The sequence below is a fragment of the Diabrotica virgifera genome, chromosome 2 (genome assembly GCF_917563875.1).
Source record: "Diabrotica virgifera virgifera chromosome 2, PGI_DIABVI_V3a".
NCBI classification, from domain to species: Eukaryota; Metazoa; Arthropoda; class Insecta; order Coleoptera; family Chrysomelidae; genus Diabrotica; species Diabrotica virgifera.
In genome coordinates this window covers 45,139,865-45,160,604 of record NC_065444.1, presented here as the reverse complement: position 1 = coordinate 45,160,604, position 20,740 = coordinate 45,139,865, and the positions used below count along the sequence as shown (strand labels likewise).

General features: G+C 35.6%; 1 protein-coding gene across 2 annotated transcripts in view; it reads left to right on the top strand.

Annotated features, from left to right (window-relative positions):
- The window catches only part of LOC114339579 (uncharacterized), a 597,550-nt gene that overhangs the window by 334,526 nt on the left and 242,284 nt on the right, over positions 1–20,740 (top strand). The gene's annotated exons all lie outside the window — the stretch shown is intronic.

The following is a 20,740-nucleotide window of genomic DNA, read 5'->3' as shown; positions in this document are numbered from 1 at the left end:
GTAAAATATGTATTATATCACCTTTATACTTTATTAAAAAATCCAAATTGTCATAATTAGTTACTAATCAGTACATTTCATTTGTCATTTTTACCTAAAATATTAAATAATTTTTATTTTATTGATTATACACTGTATAATCAATATTACCAATATATGTCATATAATAATGTTGTTGTTAATTAATATATTTCGACAAGTAATTAAAATCGATTAATATGATTTATGTAGGATAAAAAGGTATAGATATGTTATCTGTATAATAAGCAAGTACAGTTACAAGTTATAAACTATAAACAATAATTAATAATGCATATTATGCAATAATCGAATCCAAAGGGCCGGTACGGTTAACTAACCGGAGTTTAATCGAGAAAATACCGGCCCTAAGAATAACAGACTTCATAAATGGAATTAAAATTATTACCTATGATTATAATAACAATTAAAATTGCATTTATTAATTGCATATCTGATATTCTTACGGTCGGTATTTTCTGTCCCGATAGACACTGATCCTATCTAGCGTCACCAAATTAAAATTTGGTAACACGAATACTAATCCACAGCGGCTTCAGAGCCATCGTGCCCGCAAAATTTTCAGAGACGATCCAATCCTGACCGATACAAAGATCTTACCGTCGTTGCCACTCACAGTAGTGGTAACGGCGCGGCGCACGGTAAGGGCGTATTATAACGTGTAACCGATTTTACAACAACTCGCTGATATTTTCGTGCGTCTAGTTGGCTATTTTACTGAATTAGGTAGATACTATTAACAAATATTTCTATTTTTAAAAAATATAAATGGAATTATTTCATAGTAGTCATAAAATATTTATTTACAAATTTTAACTGTTACCAATGGTAACAATGGTTACATGGACGCTTCGCCAGTGAGTTAAATATACCTGAAAATTATATCTATTTGATAAAAGTAAGCGTTCTAAACTACGAAATTGAATTGAAGTAAGACTAATATATCAAACAGCAATACGCTTTAATAAACCCAATTAAACACAAAGCAGTTTGGTGAAGAGAAGTATGATCTGACGAGTTTTAAGTCATAATGATTAAGATAATGTTTTAAGAAAAATTTAATATTAGAAATTTATGAAGAGCTCATAATTAGCTCTTTTATTCAAATAAAACTTTTAACAATTTTGGTCACATAATTTTTAATGGTAGGTGAGCCCAAGTGTGGATTTTTTCAGTTACTCGAGCGCGTCAGAAAATCACATGGAGAGAAACCTTGTAATCCGTCAATGTACCCCTACCAACCTACCATATATTGGATCTTAATAGATCATGGAGATCTATACCCTTGCTAGCACGTGCCAAAGGTAGTTTGACTAATTCCTAAGATGATCGCAAAAAAGATCACAGGGGAGATCAAAGCATAACACAGAAATTAGACAAACATTTTACTTTATAAATAGGTACTTATCTCTATGTTGCAGCCATTGCTGTACAAGGTGGCTGAAGGCCTAAGAAAGTAACTGAAGGTCCAAACAAAATTTGGCTAAAAGCTCAAAGGTAAAAAGGTGGCTGAAGGCCTTAATGTTATAGAAAAACGTCATTATAAAACATTTAACTTGCCATTTTCTTGTCGATGTAGAGTCGCTGGATAGAAAGTTGATGATAACAAATCTAGTTATTTAGTGCTGGAGTCTGGTGACTGTATTACACCCTTGCTTTTATATTCCAAAATGAATGTGGAATGGACCTGGTGGTAGATTAATTGCTAGTCCATGGATTTCTATCCAACAAATGATAATTTCCAGAATGATTTTCAATCTCTAGGAATTCTTCAATCTAATAGGAGCGGAAATTGAAGAAGAAGAAAGGAATCAGTATTTAAGTCAGAAGTTTCTACAGCAGATATTGAAGAAATAAGACAAACGATAATAACTTGTTTCTAACAACTGCAGCAAACAATTTTTTTCTGCAGCCGCCCCGAAAATAAAACTTTCGGTATGATTTATTAAATCGAAAGTACCATTTTACACAACTCATATCGAAAGTAGCTACTTTCGGGACTAATTTTTTCACTTTCGGGACGCTTTCTTTACTTTCAGGATGATTTTGGGTAGCTAGGTAATTCTTTGACAATACCATCAACTTTCGCTCAGTTTTTAGTTTTTCAATTCCAAGAAATGGAAATCAGCAGTGAAAGTGAAGCCGAAATGGTTCCAGCTGGGATTAGGGAAACTAAATATCAATGTAAATAATTGTTATAATTCTGTTATTAATATTTATAAGTACATTTTTCTAATGTTGAATTCACGAGAGCAACTTTAAAGTGTCTAATAAAAGTTCATAAGTAAAGTTTATCCACATATTCTTTTTAACATACGAAACGGCTGCAGAAAAAATATTGTACGTAACACGATCCAAAAGTGATTTTACGAGACTCGCAGGATTCCAGGACTCGCCTACGGCTCGCCCTGGAAACTTTCTACTCGCCTCGTAAAATATCACTTTCGGAACTTGTTACGTAAATTACTATTATGTATGGTGGATAAACTGCAAAATTGTTATTAAGCTTGTTCAAGCTGCAAATGTGCACACCTTAACATATTTACATCATGTAAATTAATCAAAGTAAAAATAAATACAATATTTACTTTCGGTACTGTTGATTTTGACGAATACCATATTTAAAGTTTTTAAAATAACATTATAAATAATGTACACAGCAAAAATTTACCAGATATTTTGTACAATTAATTTAAAAACAAACATTACGAAAAACTCTAATAACTAACCCTATAAAAGTTAGTCGTACATACATAAATACATGCAACTCCCAAGGGAACTGTTGGTTACACAAAAAATAGTAATAAAGTAAACAAACGTTAACACAATACATTTACATATGTTTTGTATGCAAAAGAGGGACACGTGAATAACCTTTTCATTGGAGTAATAATACACTGCGCGTCAGAGAAACCGGGCCATCCACAAAATTTAGGAAACTGTTCTTTTTGTTTTTGTATTTATACCTTTTTATTGTTCCTTATTTCATCATCCAGGCTCAAAAGTCCACTGCTGAACATAGGCATTTTCCTTCTGTTTCCAACCCCGTCTATCCTGCTCCGCTCTCATCCAGTTTTTATTTAGCCTTCTTAAATCGTCAGCCCATCTTTGATGACCAAAATGACCTCTTTGTCCATCGCTTATCTGTCATTCTGGTTATGTGTTCTGCTTATCCCCAATTTATTTTAACTATCTTTTCGATGAAGTCAGTCACCTTAGTTCTTTTCCTTATTTCTTCGTTTTTTATAGAATGAAAAACTATTTTTTTCTTATTTATATCAAATTAAATTCATTGTATATTGGGTCAGTTACTCTTGTTGTACGTAAGCCAACATTATCATTAGTTACAAGTAGAAAATAAGGAGAAATTTGGGAAAATATAAATGTTTTGAAAATTTAGATGTAGCATTACAGTAACAGTTATAAAAATAATTGAATTATTCAGTCAATAAAAGTCAAGTATCACTCAATAATTCGTGATGCCATCACGGTTCTGGATGATACTCGTCATTGGAAGCTCTTAAAATATGATGGAACAGGTATAAGACATCTTGCATGCCTTTTGAGAAGACTTTATATATGCTCAATTGTATTAAGGTCTGGACTTTTGACAAGCAAGTCCATTTTTATATTACCAACATCTTCAAGATACTGTTAGGCGAAGCAACGAAGCATTAAACCTAGGAATTTTGTGCAGTAAGATGAATCGTCTTGCAACTTTTTGCATTCGATTAGAGAGTGTGTCAGGCAACTTTGTGAACTAAATTCATCTAGGGCAAAAATTTTTGTGCATAAGAAAATGCATTTTAAAAGTGCATCTCGAAGAGGTGAAAATGAAAAATTTAGAACTCGGGCAATATTGATGGAAATGAGTTGAATTTTTATAATCGGGGGTTTTGGGGATCGCTGAGCACGAATTTTATATCAGCAATGGTCTCCAAGGTACCTGGTACCCACGGTGGAACTCGTCGCCTAGAGCTTTACGTTATAATCATTAAAAATCAGTCAATATCCAATATTCGGGGGGTTCTTGGGGTCGCCGCCCACGAATTTAGTGTTGGCGATGGTCTCCAAGATACCTGGTGCCCAGGGTGGAATTCGCTGCCTGGAGTTTTATGTTATAATCATTCAAAATCAGTCAATAACCATTACTCTGAGGGTTTTGGGGGTCGCTGAATAAGAGTTTCATGTGGTCGATGGTCTCCAAGATACCTGGTGCCCAGGGTGGAGCTCGTCGTCTGGAGTATTATGTTATAATTATTCCAAATCATTTAAAACCATTACGCGGGAGGTTTTGGGGGTCGCTGAGCACGAATTTCATGACGGCGATGGTCTCCTGTGTACCTGGTGCCCAGGGTGGAACTCGTTGCTGGAGTTTTATGTTATAATCATTAAAAATCAGTCAATAACCATTACTCTGAGGATTTTAAGCGTCGCAGAACAATAATTTCATATGTTCGATGGTCTCCAAGATACCTGGTGCTTAAAGTGGAACTCGTCGTCTGGAGTTTTATGTTATAATTATTACAAATCATTTAAAACCATTACTCGGGGAGTTTTGGGGGTCGCTGAACATGAATTTCATGACGGTGATGGTCTCCAAGGTACCTGGTGCCCAGGGTGGAACTCGTCGCCTGGAGTTTTATGGTATAATCATACAAAATCAGTCAATAACCATTACTATGAAGGTTTTAGGGATCGCTGGGCACCAATTTCATGTTGGCGATGGTCTTCAAGGTAGGTACACAATAATCTAAAAAATACGTGTTAAATTAAATGTTAGTTCACGTATTCATAATCAATTTATTTGTATAATATAATGAAAAAATTAATAAAAAAGTAAAATAAAATAACAAAATATATTTACTTACTTTAAGTTACACAAATTTCTCTCTTCCGCAATTTCGAAAACCAAAATTATAAAACAGCGCAGCTATAGACTGTAGATAATGAAAATTCCTTTAATACCAATCTTAAATGGCTTGATATTATAATATTATTATTTATTCTGTAATTAACAAAACTAATAAGTATAAAATATATGACTTTTTCAAAACACCAACATTAAAAACTTACTTTGCTTTAAATACGGTATCACTTTTTAGATGTTTTTTTATAATTAATTAAAATTTTTTAAAAGAACAGAACTACATAAAAGTGTAGCTTGGAGGTATTCACATATATACTATGCTTTGTTTTTAAACCAGGAGCAGTAAAATAAAAAGACAGATTCACACCCAAGAAAGTCAATAGAAAAATCACCATATACATCTTTTTTGGTTGATCATATCGGCCTTCGACGGTAATCCATCAACATTATATTATACTAATACTTCGCTAGAGAGTTCTAAAAACCACTGTTTTTCTATATAAAAGCAGACTATAAATCTAAAAATTAAAATAATACCGCAGAAAACACAAAAAATCGATGATATAACTTAATTACCTTTGAAATGCCAATTATGTCAAAATTTCATAAATGTCATTAGTGTCAAAATTTAACGACAACTGCTTTAAAAGCGACAAAATTTTAAACTAATTTTTAAATAGCTAATTTTTTAGGATATAATATAAAAGTGTTTTAAGAAAAATTATTAATGAAAAATATATTTAGCGACCCCCAAAACACCGAAGTAATGGATATTGACTGATTTTGAATAAATATAACATAAAACTGCAGGCGACGAGTTCCACCCTAGACACCAGGTACTTTGGAGACCATCGCCGACATGAAATTCGTACTCAGAGACCCCAAAAACCCCCCGAGTAATGGTTATTGACTGGTTTTGAATGGTTACAACATAAAACTCCAGACGATGAGTTTCACCCTGGGCACCAGGTAACTTAGAGACCATCGCCGACATGAAATTCGTACTAAGCTTCGTACCCCCAAAACCCCCAGATTAATGGTTTTTCACTGATTTTGAATAATTATGACATAAAACTCCAGGCGACGAATTGCACCCTGGGAACCAGGTACCTTGGAGACCACCGCCAACATTAAATTGTGCTTAGCGACCCCAAAAACACCCCGAGTAATGATGATTGACTGATTTTGAATGGTTATAACATAAAACGCTAGGCAACGAGTTCCAACCCTTGGCACCAGGTACATTGGGCACCATCGCCGACATGAAATTCGTACTCAGGGACCCTCAAAACCACCAGGGTAATAGTTTTTAACTAATTTTGAATGATTATAACTAAAAACTCATGGCGACGAGTTCCACTTTAGGCACCAGGTATCTTGGAGACCATCGCCGACATTAAATTCCTGGTCAGCGACAACAAAAACCTCCGTGTAATGGATATTAACTGATTTTTAATTATTATAACATAAAACTCCAGGCGACGAGTTCCACACTGGGCACCAGGTACATTGGAGACCGACGTCGATATGAAATTCGTACTTAGCGACCCCCAAAACCCCCAGGGTAATAGTTTTTGGCTGATTTTGGATAACTATAACTAAAAACTCTAGGCGAAGACTTCCACCCTTGGCATCAGGTGTCTTGGATGCCATCGCCAACATTAAATTCGTGGCAGGCGACCCCAAAAACCCCCCGACTAATGGATATTGACTGATTTTTAATGATTATAACATAAAACTCTAGGCGACGAGTTCCACCGTGGGCACCAGATACTTTGGAGACCATCGCCGATATGAAATTCGTGCTCAGCGATCCCCAAAACCCCCGAGTATAAAAATTAAACTTATTTACGTCAATATTTCCCAAGTTCTAAATTTTTCATTTTCACCTCTTCGAGATGCACTTTTAAAATGCATTTTCTTATGCACAAAAATTTTTGCCCTAGATGAATTTAGTTCACAAAGTTGCCTGACACTCTCTCTAATCGAATGCAAAAAGTTCCATGACGATTTATCTTACTGCACAAGATTCCTAGGATTTGGGCTTTTTAGTGCTTCGTTGCTTCGTCTATGTGTTAAAATCCTTACAGTGTGTGGTCTGCAGTGGCGTAGCTAGCCCCACAGGGGCCCCCTATCAAAGTTGCAAAAGCAGCAAAAACGCTTGTATAAAAGAGAATAGAAATATATTGAAAAATTTAGATAAATTTCAAATTGCATAATATAACCTTAGAAACTAATAAGTTCTATGTATCACACCCAAATAAATATCAGTGTGTTCGTTTCCGAAATGCCGTCAAAAAATTCACTACATTTCCTGGGGCAGATATTGGATCTGATCATCAACCACTTGTAGCAGATATTAAACTAAGGTTAAAACGAATTCAGCGACAAAAACCAAAAACCAATGTACTTAACTTTGACGATATAAACATAAAACATAACATTAAAAAAGAATTTAACAATAGAATAAAAAACATCGGAGAACAACTAGAAGGTCCAGAAGAAATATGGAGTGAATTTAAAAATCAAGTTAACGAAATCTCCACAAACAATGATTATAGAAAAAACTTAATCAAGAAAAATAAATGGATGACAGACGACATCTTGAAATTGATGGAACAACGACGACTGATCAAATCTAATGAAACAGAATATAGACACCTGCAGAGAAGAATAAAAAAGGAGATCAAATTAGCCAAAGAAAAATGGATGAGAGAAAGGTGCGACGAAATGGAGGATGTGATATCTAGACTAGACACGACTTATTTAATGTGCACAAAAAACTCAAAGAAATAAGTAACATATTTAAAAAACGAGTTCCCTCTGTGCTCGTTGGCAATAATAACAAAATTATTGTAAATGAGCACGAAATAAGAAAGAATGGCAAGTGTATATACAAGAGTTGTTTGAAGATGATAGGAATAATATTACCGAATTCTACCAAAACTGTACTGATGGCCCAGAAATTATGAAATGCGAAGTAGAACACGCTATAAATAGTGCTAAAATTAGAAAAGCTTGTGGTCCAGATGATACACCAACTGAGTTGCTGAAACTAATAGAGGATGATAACATAAAAGTAGTAGTAAGACTTTTTAATTCAATATACAGGGTGTCCAGAAACTCTACCGACAAACGAAGACAGGAGATTCCTCAGATAATTTTAAGACAATTTAACTCAATTCACCTAGTCCGAAAATGCTTTCCAAGGGAGCTAGAGCTCTTTGAAGATGGCGTCTTGGAATTAGTTTTTCTTAAATACCTCCAGAATGCTTCGATTTAGAAAAACGAAAATTGGTATGCTTATTTACTTTCCAGAAATGAATCGATTCCATCTATTGCGAATTTCTAGTACCGGTCATAGGCGTCCGTTTTGGGTAGGGCAACGGTTATTTTATCGCCTAACTTTTTGTCTTTAATTTTTAAACATTTTTGACTCTGAATTATTAAATTGTGAGCTATTCTAGTACTAAAAGGTACTCTTACTTTAAGTCGATAGGATACACCGTTTTCTAGAAAAATCGATTTAAAAATTTTTCGCTCTTTGAATTTAAAAAAAAAATATTAAAAAAAAACTATTAAAAAAAAACTATTTAGAAAGATGAAAACTGGTACATTTATTTATATTCCAGAGAATAATCGATTTCATTAATGGCGAATTTCTAGTACCGGTCATAGGAGTCCGATTTGGGTAGGCCAACAGTTATTTTATAGAATAACTTTATTGTCCTTAATTTTTAAGTTTTTTTTGACACTAGATTATTCAATTATGAGATATTCGAGTACTAAAAGTTACTCTTGCTTTAAGTTGGTAAAATACATCGTTTTTTTAAATTTTTTTTAAATTTTTTTCAATTTTTTTTTTCAAATTCCCAAAACTAAAAACTTTCAAATCGATTTTTCTAGAAAACGGTGTGTCCTACCGACTTAAAGTAAGAGTACCTTTCAATACTAGAATACCTCAAAATTTAATAATCCAGTATCACAAATGCTTAAAAGTTGAAGACGAAAAAGGTATGCGATAAAATAACCGTTGCCCCACCCAAAACGGACACCTATGACCGCTACTACAAATTCGCAATGGATAGAATCGATTCATTTCTGGAAAGTAAATACGCATACCAATTTTCGTTTTTCCAAATAAAAGCATTCTGGAGGTACTTAAGAAAAACTAATTACATGACGCCATCTTCAAAGAGTTCTAGCTCCCTTAGGAAGCATTTTCGGACTAGGTGAATTGGGTTAAATTGTCTTAAAATGATCTCAGGAATCTCCTGTCTTCGTTTGTCGGTAGAGTTTCTGGACACCCTGTATAACACCGGAGTGATTCCCACAGATTGGCTCAAATCCATCTTTGTCGCAATACCTAAAAAACACAATGCGAGAAAATGCTCAGAATATCGATTAATTAGCCTAATGAGCCACACTCTTGAGATTTTCCTAAGAATACTTCACAACAGAATTAGACGCAAATGCGAAGATCTCGAAGACACCCAATTTGGTTTTAGAAATGCTATGGGTACCAGGGAGGCACTTTTTGCGCTTAACATCTATTCCGGTGGGTGAGTTGCCGGAATTTAATTAAAAATGGATATAATAAAAAGAACGATAAATATTTTATTTATTGTTGTAACAAAAATGTGTTTCGCTTAAGACACTCGGAAGGAAGGGTCGATGTTAGCGACGGTCAAGGGGTGTGACCCGATACGTATGCCTGTCGAGCTGTGACTGAAGAAAAACCACAACGATTACTGTTTGTTATCTTTCTTCCCGTTGACCAGATGATTGAACGATAAATCATTTATTAGGTCTGGTGTATACTTTCGCAGTTACAACGAAAAACACTCGGATGCATAGTGAGTTGTTGACACAAGCGTCTGATATGGTAACTAATTTATGTGGGTGAGAAAACAGATGGTGACAGAGTAAAGACATGTTTTATATTTGAATGTGCATTTCGAATGACTAACGTTGTTTCGTTTTTGAGAAAAAATAATAAAAGAAATAAGATAATAAAATTAGCAGAAATAGTAATTATAGCGTAATGCTATACATCCTATTACAAAAATGCCGTGATCAAAGAAAATATGTATTTGCATGTTTCATGGACTTCGAAAAGGCATTCGATAAAGTACAGCATGTAAAATTAATGCAAATACTGAAAAATATCGGAATAGATGACAAAGATATTCATGTCATTAAAAATTTGTACTGGAATCAAACTGCTACGGTCAAAATTGGAGATAACTATACCGATGAAATCTCCATACAACGAGGCGTCAGACAAGATTGCATTTTGTCACCAACATTTTTTAATGTTTACTCGGACCAGTTATTTAAAAAGGCACTTGAGAGACAGCCATATGGAATAAAAATCAACGGAGAACTACTTAATGTGATAAGATATGCAGACGATACAGTAATTCTGTCAGATAATATTGAAGGTCTCCAAATTCTGCTTGATCGTATTCACGAGGTAGGAGAGGAAATGGGCATTAAAATAAACTCAAACAAAACCAAATTTTTAGTGCTTAGTCGTGACCCACATCCCGATCCAAAGCTTCAATTAAACGGAGTCCAAGTTGAGAAAGTTCACAAAATGACATATCTGGGAACTGTGATAACGGACCAACTAGATCCAGACATAGAAATAAAACGTAGAATAGCAATGACTAAAACCACTTTTACGAAAATAAAGTCATTTCTTTGCAATAATCATCTCAGTTTAAAACTAAGACAAAGAATGGTCAAGTGCTATGTTTGGTCCGTACTTTTGTATAGTGCAGAAGTGTGGACGCTAAAAGTATCGATTATGAACAGAATTAAAGCATTGGAAATGTGGATTCATAGACGGATTCTGAAGATACCCTGGACAGCAAGAAAAACTAATAAAGAAGTACTAAGGAAGATCAATAAAGATAGAGAACTGCTAAAGACTGTTAAACATCGAAAAATGTCTTATCTGGGACATATAGTGAGGGAAAGTCGATATAAAATATTACAACTGATCCTTAAAGGCAAAATAGAGGGCCGTAGAGGTGTAGAAAGAAAACAAGTTTCTTGGTTAAAAAACATTCGTGAATGGACTCAGATATCAAATGCAGGACAACTATTCCATATTGCAGAGGATCGAGAAGCCTTCGCAATGGTGATCGCTAACGTCGGATAATTCTGATATGGCACGTGAAGAAGAAGAAGTATTCCACAGAAAATTTGACTCCCCCTGCCCCCCCCCCCCCCAAAAACTCAGAAAGCACAAGTTTCTTCACAATTAATTCATGCCCTTAAATGTAACTCCCTACTGCCCCCAGTTTTTTTTTAAATGGCAAATGTAGTCGAGTGGTACATCATTTGAAAGGAATTTTTTTTCTATACACGACCCTCTATTTTTTTTATTTGTGGAATAGCTTTAACGAAAGTTTTGGATTTAACTAATTTATAGTAAATTTGTTAAGTTCAAACTTATCTTCAAACTTATTAGGTAAATTATAAAAAAATAGAGTGTCGTGTGGAAAAAAAAAATTACTTTCAATTGATGTGCCACTTGACCACACTTGCTATTTAAAAAAAAGCTGGTGGTTGATGCGGGGCAGTAGGGGGTTACATTTCAGGGCGTGAATATTGCATGAAAACTCGTCCCCTTCCAATATAAATTGACGTGTTTTTTGAAATTTTGAAGAAACTCTTGGTTTCTGATAGAACAGACTGTATAGATAAAAATACTTGTACATAAGGGTAACTGTACTATCTTAGTTATTCATAGAAACTCTTCTGCCGAATAATATGGTCTTTCATATCGATAGGCTTGTGCCATTTTACGGAACTTGGGGAAATATGTTGCAGTATAACTCAGTGGACGGGATCGGTAAATAGACATCAAGGGTTGAATTTCTGGTAGGCAGTCATGATTGGGTCTTGCTGGATAGACATGTACTTGGGTGTTTACAAATTAAGCAAACAGTTTCTAGAATATAGAAGGAAGTGTTAAAATTCCGTGATCTTTGAAGTAGCTTCTGCAATGTGTTGTTGTATTGAGCTGCAGTAAGGTATCCAACAGATACCTTCTTGCTCTTTTTTTGTAATTTAAAAATAATATCGGATTCGGAAGCTGTACTAGAACACCAAAAAGGAAGACCATATCGAAGATGACACGAACAAAGAAAAATATGTTACTTTGGAAGATACTAAATTGATTTCCTTCGAAACAGATCTTACTGCATAGAAAGCTGAGGCTAGTTTCTGACTGAACAAACCGATAAGAAGGGACCGTTTAAATTTTCTGTCTAAAAAAACCAAGAAATTTTACAGAATCAACGGTACTAATCTGGCTGTTGTTAAGAAGCAAGGGTTGAATAATGCTACTGTCTTATCCACCTTAAAAGGGAGTAAATTAGGATGTGACCAGGTTCTTATTATAAGTAGATCAGAAAATATAGTTGTATGAAGAGTTGCAATATTTGAGTTGCTCCAAGTGATACTCGTATGATCAGCAAAATAAAAATGTTCCATCGATTTTTCAATTAGTGATGTCATTTATAAATATAAGAAAAGGTAGAGGACCCAATACTGAACCCTGTGGTACCCCTCATATAATATTATGTGAGAATAAAGAAAGTATCATTTGATCTAACCATTTGTTACCTCGAAGTAGAAATTTATAAAAATAAATAAAATATAGATAAAGAATAGATTAGAGTAAAATATACTCAAACAATACACACTATTTCAAACATATTCAAAGGTATAGCGATTACAAAATTGCAATTTGACATTATACACTATACATTGTCTCACACACAGCCAACGGTGAATGGACAATGGTCAATGAAAAGTAGCTTGAAAACAAAAAAGCTCTACTAACGGCGTTAGTAGAGCTAGAGAGAGAGAACGGCGTAAAAGGAATAACGGCGAGCGGAGGCAAATAGATATTCACAGGTATATACCGTATACAATTTATAATAAGATAAATAAAGAATCCATTACACGAAAATGTCGATATCCAAACAATGCACACTGTTTCAAAGTGTTTTAAGAATAAAATTGTAGAATATTTTATTCAATTTTTTTAAATAGAACTTTTATTTTGACATGCCGCACCGGGGCCCCTGAATGTCGGGGGCCCCGTATAATTGATACGGCTGATACGGCGGTAGCTACGCCTCTGGGTCTCGCATTATCTTGCATTCGCAGAAAACCATTGCCAATAAACCACGCATATGACATTAGACGATAGCAGTTCCACAGTGTAACGAGTCAAAAATCATTAGTTACAAGAAAATAGGGTAACAACTCGAATTATTATTCTTTGGAACTAACATAAGTACCGTTTTATGACAAAATATTATGTGTGACATATTCACAGCCCGTTATTATCGAGTTGCTACCCTTTGAAACTCGTAAATATCGGCTATTGAAACACTTTTCAATACTTAACTCCAAACCACTAAAATTTAGACTTGTTACTCTTTGGAACTGGTGTATCCACATGATGTTCTAGGATCTCCGTTATCTCTCTATACGCTGCTATTAATGCGCCCCTCTCAATCAAGAGTCAATACCAAAAGCAATCCAATGTGAACAAGTGTAGGCAGCATAACGTTCTCCAGCCATTCTGTGGACCTTATTTCCCCCACCTTTACCACAAATTGATATTCTACACTGATCAATAAACAATACTTTTTCCAATCGTCTGCCAAAGTTCTGCCCATTTAATGGTTTTATAGATTTTGCGAATTTATTAACTCTTTATAGGCTCGGTCTAGCTTCTTCGTATGAAAGACAATTCATTTAATTTAACTCATTCAACATTTCAACCCATTCATCATTTAATTTAATTCATAAAACAAATGAAAAGAAAATGGAAAAATATACAAAAAAATATAAAATTTTCTAAATATTGTGGACTCGTTCACTCTGACGCCCAGTGTATAATATTTTAAGCCGTTTCGGTATGGAGAATTTTTCAGGATTCTGATAATCTGTCATGGTTCAAAATTACTTAGGAGATTACAGGAGTATTATGGTAAAACAATTACCGTCATAAACCCTTTTTGAAGTTTGATAATGACGTTTTCCTTTCACCTCGCTTTATATTTATGAGAAGGTATATTTTTCTACCGTATATTTTCCTTATAAAGTTGTGCAAGCTTCCTGTATCTGTAATACAATGTGAAAATTAATCATGTTGTGACTAAAAATAGAGGTAGTACATCTCTTAATAGTTATTTATGATATAAGTGTTAAAAGTACACGTTTAAGGCACGCATGTGAAAGTTTGCAGAATGAGCAATAGCGAGTTCTGCAATTCACATGAGTGCCTTAAAAATGTACTTTTTAACACGCATATCATACAATATTTTTTCTACAATCGTAATTACAGGACAATATCTACAAAAACTTTTACTTGAACTTGACTCACATTCCATTTTTATATTTTTTTGACATTACATCAAAATTGCGTATACGGTCAATACGAACTGCAGTGTCTTAAAAATATCTTTCTTAAAGTAGCATTTTTAACGCTCGTATGGAGTGCTAAAAATTGCATTTTTAACACGGTTGTAGAAAAATTTTTAAAAATTAATAAAACAGTTATTTTTCTAACAAGTGCAGAAAGTCATGATTTTCCGCACGCGACTGCAGTTTGCCGAACGACGCGAAGCGGGAGTTCGGCAAGCAGTCCAGTGCGGAAAAGAGACTTTCTGCAAGAGTTAGGAACAATATTTTTTCTAAGAGTCTTTAAAAAATTACCAAATCTTAATCAATTAATTTAATTAATATGAAAATATATACACAAATTAATTCTTTGACAAGGTTGTCAAAACCAAACTTTCAATATAATTAGTTAGCATGACGACGATTTTGGTTTCCATGATGATGATTCAAAACGACTGTTATTGTCTACCGATTTGACTTTCGAATATTATGTCAAAATAATTTTATTTCATCGAATTGTCGCGTTAATTTCATTAAAACAGGAACAGAATAAGATATATTTAAAATAAATTAGTAAATAATATCTAAATATTAGTGTATTGCATACACACGTGCAGAAAAAGTAACACGCGTGCAGAAAAGTGAAACTTTCTAAACTAAAATGCGTGCGCGAAAGTAGACATTTTTGCACGCTCGTAGAAAAAGTATTTTTGTTGGATATATAAATGCCCAGCAATGCTCTTATGTTGATATAAAATTTGGTATAGTAGATGTTTTTTGGTGGTATTCAAAATTTCAATAATATTATTTTCTTCAATATCTAGTGGTGTACCAACTATATCTGTATTGTTACCATTGCTTAAGTTGATTCAGATTCTGTTAATAATTTGTGCACTGTTTCAAATTAGCTCTTCTTCAAGTTTCCTCTCTTTCCTGAAATTCGGAATCAACACTTGCATCTTATTTGATATTTCAACCAGAAATGCGTCTTTCTGGGTATTCTGTAATTCTAAAAATTTTTGGGTATTCTGTATAATAGTTCTACATTTTGTTCTTGTATGTGTTCATAATATTCTATACATTTTTCTACAACACGGCAACTGAAACGAGCTATAGTAATACAGGCATACACAATATAGAAGATACGCAGAGTCATACCATGGAGATCTTGTGGAATCTTGGGCTGAACAAAACGACCTGACACTGCTGCACGACCTAAAACTGCCCTTTTCGTTCCAAAGCAAAATATGGAAGAAATGTTACAACCCGGATCTCACCTTCATCAGCATGTCTTTAGAGGACCGTTGCGTTAGAAAGGTATATAAGCCTATACCAAGTCACAACATAGGCCCGTGGGAATAACCGTATACAGCGCTACAAAAGCTCCGAAAATACCTTTCAAACGAAGGTTTAATTTAAAGAAACGAACTGAGAAAAATATACTGATGAATTAAAAACACAAGTGAAAAACATAGTCCCGATCCCCAAAAACTATGATGCGTTCATCAAACTTGTGAAACAAACCTCATGTAAACACATACTCAGAGGATGTCAACAACCTTACATATCTGGTCTGAACGACAAAGCAAAAGACGTTATGACAAAATACGCCGAAGAATATAGTAAAGACCCATTTAGTGAAGTTACGGCAGAGATAGGGGAGAGATTGCAGCAAATACTAAGCTCCTCCAGACAAGAACGGTGGAGTGAGACATTACGTAAAATGGATATGACGCATAGTAGTTAGCAGGCTTGGAATATGATTAAAAAACTTAACTGTGATCCCACAGAAATGAAAGAGCCATGTGCAATAACGCCAAATCAGATAGCCCACCAACGGCTTCTGAATGGCAAAGTAAACCATCGTTGCAAAACTCCAAAGATTATAAGAATTCAAGAACAGGAAAGAACTCTCTTGCGAAACCCATTTACCATCAAAGAGCTCAAAAATGGTATGGACTATATGAAAAATGGAAAATCACCTGGGGTGGACGAAATCCTAACAGAGCAGATAAAACACTTCGGACAAAAAGCGAGACAATGGGTGCTCGATCTATTTAACATATGTCGCTCTACCTACCAGATTCCAAAACTTTGGCGTAAATCAAAAATAGTAGCCCATCTGAAACCTGGGAAAGACCCTGAACTACCGAGTAGCTACCGTCCAATATCTCTCCTATATGCCATTTGTATAAATTGTATGAACGCCTCATTTTGAACCGCATCCAGGAAAAATTAGATGCAAAACTAATCCCACAACAAGCAGGCTTCAGGCCAGGTAATCATGCACAGGCCAAGTGCTCAACCTAACAGAGTACATAGAGATGGGATTTGAGCAGAAAGAGATAGTGGGAGTGACCTTGATAGACCTCACAGTGGCCTATGATACGATAAACCACATAACCTTGGTAAGATCTATAACACTGTGCTTGACTATGGCGGGTAAATATCATTAGATCACTGTTATGTAATAGACGCTTCTACGTTGTGCTAAATGGAAAGAAGAGCAGATGGAGAACCCAAAAAATGGCCTACCTTAAGGAAGCGTTTTAGCGCCGTTCCCATTTAACATCTACACCAACGACCAACCAATGCACCTCCAGACTATCAGTTTTGTTTACGCTGACGACCTTGGTATCGCCGTAAAGGGGAAAACACTCACACAAGTAGAGTCGACAATGGAAGAGGCTTTAAACATGATGTCAACTTACTACAAACAAAGCTCGTTAAAGCCAAACCCTACTAAAACCCAAGTATGTTCATTCCATCTCAATAACTATCTGGCGCATGTAAAACTGAATGTTTCTTGAGAGGGACAACGCTTGGAACATACTGATAGGCTCAAAAATCTTGGAGTGATACAAGACAGGTCACTAACGTATAAATTTTACTGTCGGAGCATAAGACAAAAGGTTTCTACGAGAAATAACCTTCTCCGGAAACTAGGGAGTAGGAAGCAAGTGGGGTGCAAACCCCCAGGTCTTAAAGTCAACAGCTGAAGCTTTATGTTTCTCAATAGGGGAATATGCTTGTCCTGTCTGGGGTAGATCTAGACACGCCCAACAAGTCACCACGGCGTTAAATGAAACATGTAGAATTGTAGAATATTTACCGGTTGTATGAAGCCTACCCCTCTGCCCATACTGTACCGGGCAGCTGGATTCGCATCACCAGACGACCGTAGATGCGCCTAACAATATGTGGAGAAGTTCAAGCAAACTTTCGATAAAAGGCACCAATTATACGGGTTTGACGAACCGCCAGGAACCAGCCGACTTAAATCAGGGAAAAGGTTTATGAGAAATGTCAGCGTCGAACCACCCGAACTGTTCCCCTACATCCAGAACGGCCTAATGGAATGAACCTGGACTGGAGAACCTGGCGGACACTCAACCGCATACGTACAGGTGTTGCCCCAATAAAACAGAACCTTATTAAATTGGGCATCAAGACAGATAACGACGCACTTTGCGAATGTGGGGAAATACAGAACGTGGAGTACCTGAGAGTATGCAGACTTTGCCCATCACAGTGCATCCTCGATGATTTATGGCTCGCAAATACAATGGGTGTAGACGTAGCCCGATACTGGGCAGAAAAACTATAGTCGGATCCAGACACGAAAAAGTAAAGAAAGTTCCTCAGTTATATAAACATGTTTCTTCTTCATCTTCTACTCGATGTTTCCTCTACCTATTTTTTCCTCAACTTCTAAAAGCTTTATCCTTCACCACATATAGTTCTTTTTTTCTACGTCTGATGTTACCAAACTATTGTACTCTTTGTTCTTGAACCTATTTTGAAATTGTAGTCACTCACGTCATCCTCAATCTTGCCCCTAGTCGTACTCTAGTTTTACTGAACATTCACTTCATCGGAGTACACCAACGGATACCTCACCAGACTCTTGTATTTTTTTCTTCTCAGCCTGGTCTTTAAAGTATCCTACCAGTCATAGTTTTCCCCAAGCAATTCGACATCCCCAACCATTTCTGTTGCTCCCAACCACATATACTTCGTTTATGACCTAATAACCTTCAGTCTTCCCTTTTCAAAATCCCTTCTTCGACTCTTAAAGTTCTCCTCTAATATTTCTTTGCTTCCCTCCACCAACATAATAACGTAAAGAGCATTGACTAACAAGCCCCATCCCTTAACTTATTTGTCAATACATCCATAACAAGAATAATGGTCTCATAATAAAGTGGGATCTCAGTCACTGCAGCCTTGATACAAAAAGCCCAGATACAAACCAAATGTCACTGGGAGTCAATCCGATACAAGTCTACATTTCGGTGTACGCTTCTTCATACATATCCTTCACGAGCCTGTAATGTTTCTCAGGAACATATTTCTCTTTCACACATCTACATAGTTTTTGTCTAGGAAATGTGCCGTACGCCTTCTCAAGATCTATAACCACAAAATGTAGTTCTTTTTTCTTTTTGCTGTATTTCTGAAATGTCTGAAAGCAAACAAGGCCTCCGTTGTTTCCTCTCATGGGTTTCCATTATAATAAAATCGAAATAAATGTAACAAAAACCTTTATTAAAAATATAAAAACTTCTATTGCTATTCTATAAATATTCTATAAATCCTCTTATGTAGATACGCCATTCAAATAAATTCCGCTCATATCTGGTATTACTTCAGACAAAACTTATTTTCATCTTCACCACCCTAAAATATGTGTTCCTGTTAAAATAGCTCTTTTTCTCGTTCTCCAGATGTCTAAATCTCTACGGCTTAATAATTCCAAAACAACTCATAAGTTTTTGGTTTTTAAACACAATCATAAATTTTGTCAGTTCGTCTGGCTTGAATAAGCTGTTGTCAGTATTCTTATATAACAAACGAGAAAAAAAATCATTTTGTGCCCCATTTTTCTGAAAATATTTATATATCCGCAAAAATTCGAAGGATCGGAAAAATATAAACGGAGAAGATATTGTTTAGTTTTCTCGCAGATATACGGGACGAAAATTTTTCTTGGCAAAATATTTTTTTGTTCGATCGAAGGGTCGTATTCATACTGACCTACGTCCTAACTTATCATTCCATGTACGAGGATGTATTGAAAAACTCTTACCCTACTATGGAAATAAACAAAATTTTTAAAAGTCTTCTTCTTCTTCTTTGTGTACATGACTATCTGTTTTTTCAATGTGCCTCTAGTAAGTTGTCGTTCCATCGTTTTCGTGGTCTTCCCACTGATAGTCTTCCTATTGGGGAACCGTCTCTCGCTGCCCTGACTACCCTATTTGTTGCCATTCGGCTTATGTGGTCATTCCATTCCATTCTTGTGTTTCTTACCCAGTTATTAATGTTATCCACCTTGCATCTCCGTCGTATATCTGTACTTCATTCTATGTCCCACAGCGTCTTACCATCGATTTTTCGCAGGGTTTTCATCTCCGCTGTTTCGAGCAATCTTTTTGTTCTCTCTGTGTCGGGTCGTGTTTCTGCCGCTTAAACGCCTAACATAGCACGCTCCATCGCCCTTTGAGACACACTATTGGTCTCAAGTATCCCATTTGTCCATCTGTTATCTTCCAGTTGAGCCACGTGACCTGCCTAGTTCCATTTCAGTTTTGCTATTCTCTCGACTACATCAGCCACTCCTGATCTTTGACGTAGCTGGCGCATGGCGGTTTGGGATCTTATTTCGTAGTGAAACGCCCAACATAGCACTCTCCATCGCCGTTTGAGACACGCGGATCTTTTGCTCTGTTCTCCTTGTCATGGTCAACGTTTCCGCTCCGTAAGTCAACACTGGCAAAACACACTGAAAAACTGAAAATGAGTGTGTTTTGCCAATATCTAGATTACGTTAAGGTTATATAGTATTTTTACTACAAAAACGTTATTACGTAGGTCAAAATTTTTGACGTAAGAGAACTGTCAAAACATTAGAATGTGACTTTTCATTATTGCCATGTTTATAATAAACATGGCAATTATTAAAAGTCACAATCTAATGTTTTGACAGTTCTCTTACGTCAAAAATTTTGACCTACGTAATAACGTTTTTGTAGTAAAAATACTATACCTTGCATTTAGTTTGCAGACAAGGGAGACAATCCTCGAACTTATGCTTCTCCTGTTCGTCTTATTTGTCTGAGACCAAAGATGTCCCATTTTATTGCTTTTACCTCTGCCTTAAATTCCATCATCTTCTAGTCTGATGTAAGAGTTCTAATATTGTATGAAGTAATATGCATTTGTCGCTCTTTTGGTAGGCCGATGCAACAGCGGCGGATCCAGCAATGTTAAGAGGGGGGGGGGGCGATCGGCTAAATCTTTAGATAATTTTCTACTATGCCGACCTGTTTTAGCCAACCGGCCCACCGGAAAAGTCCCGTACTATCTCTGTATCATTAGAGTACGAAGGGAGAG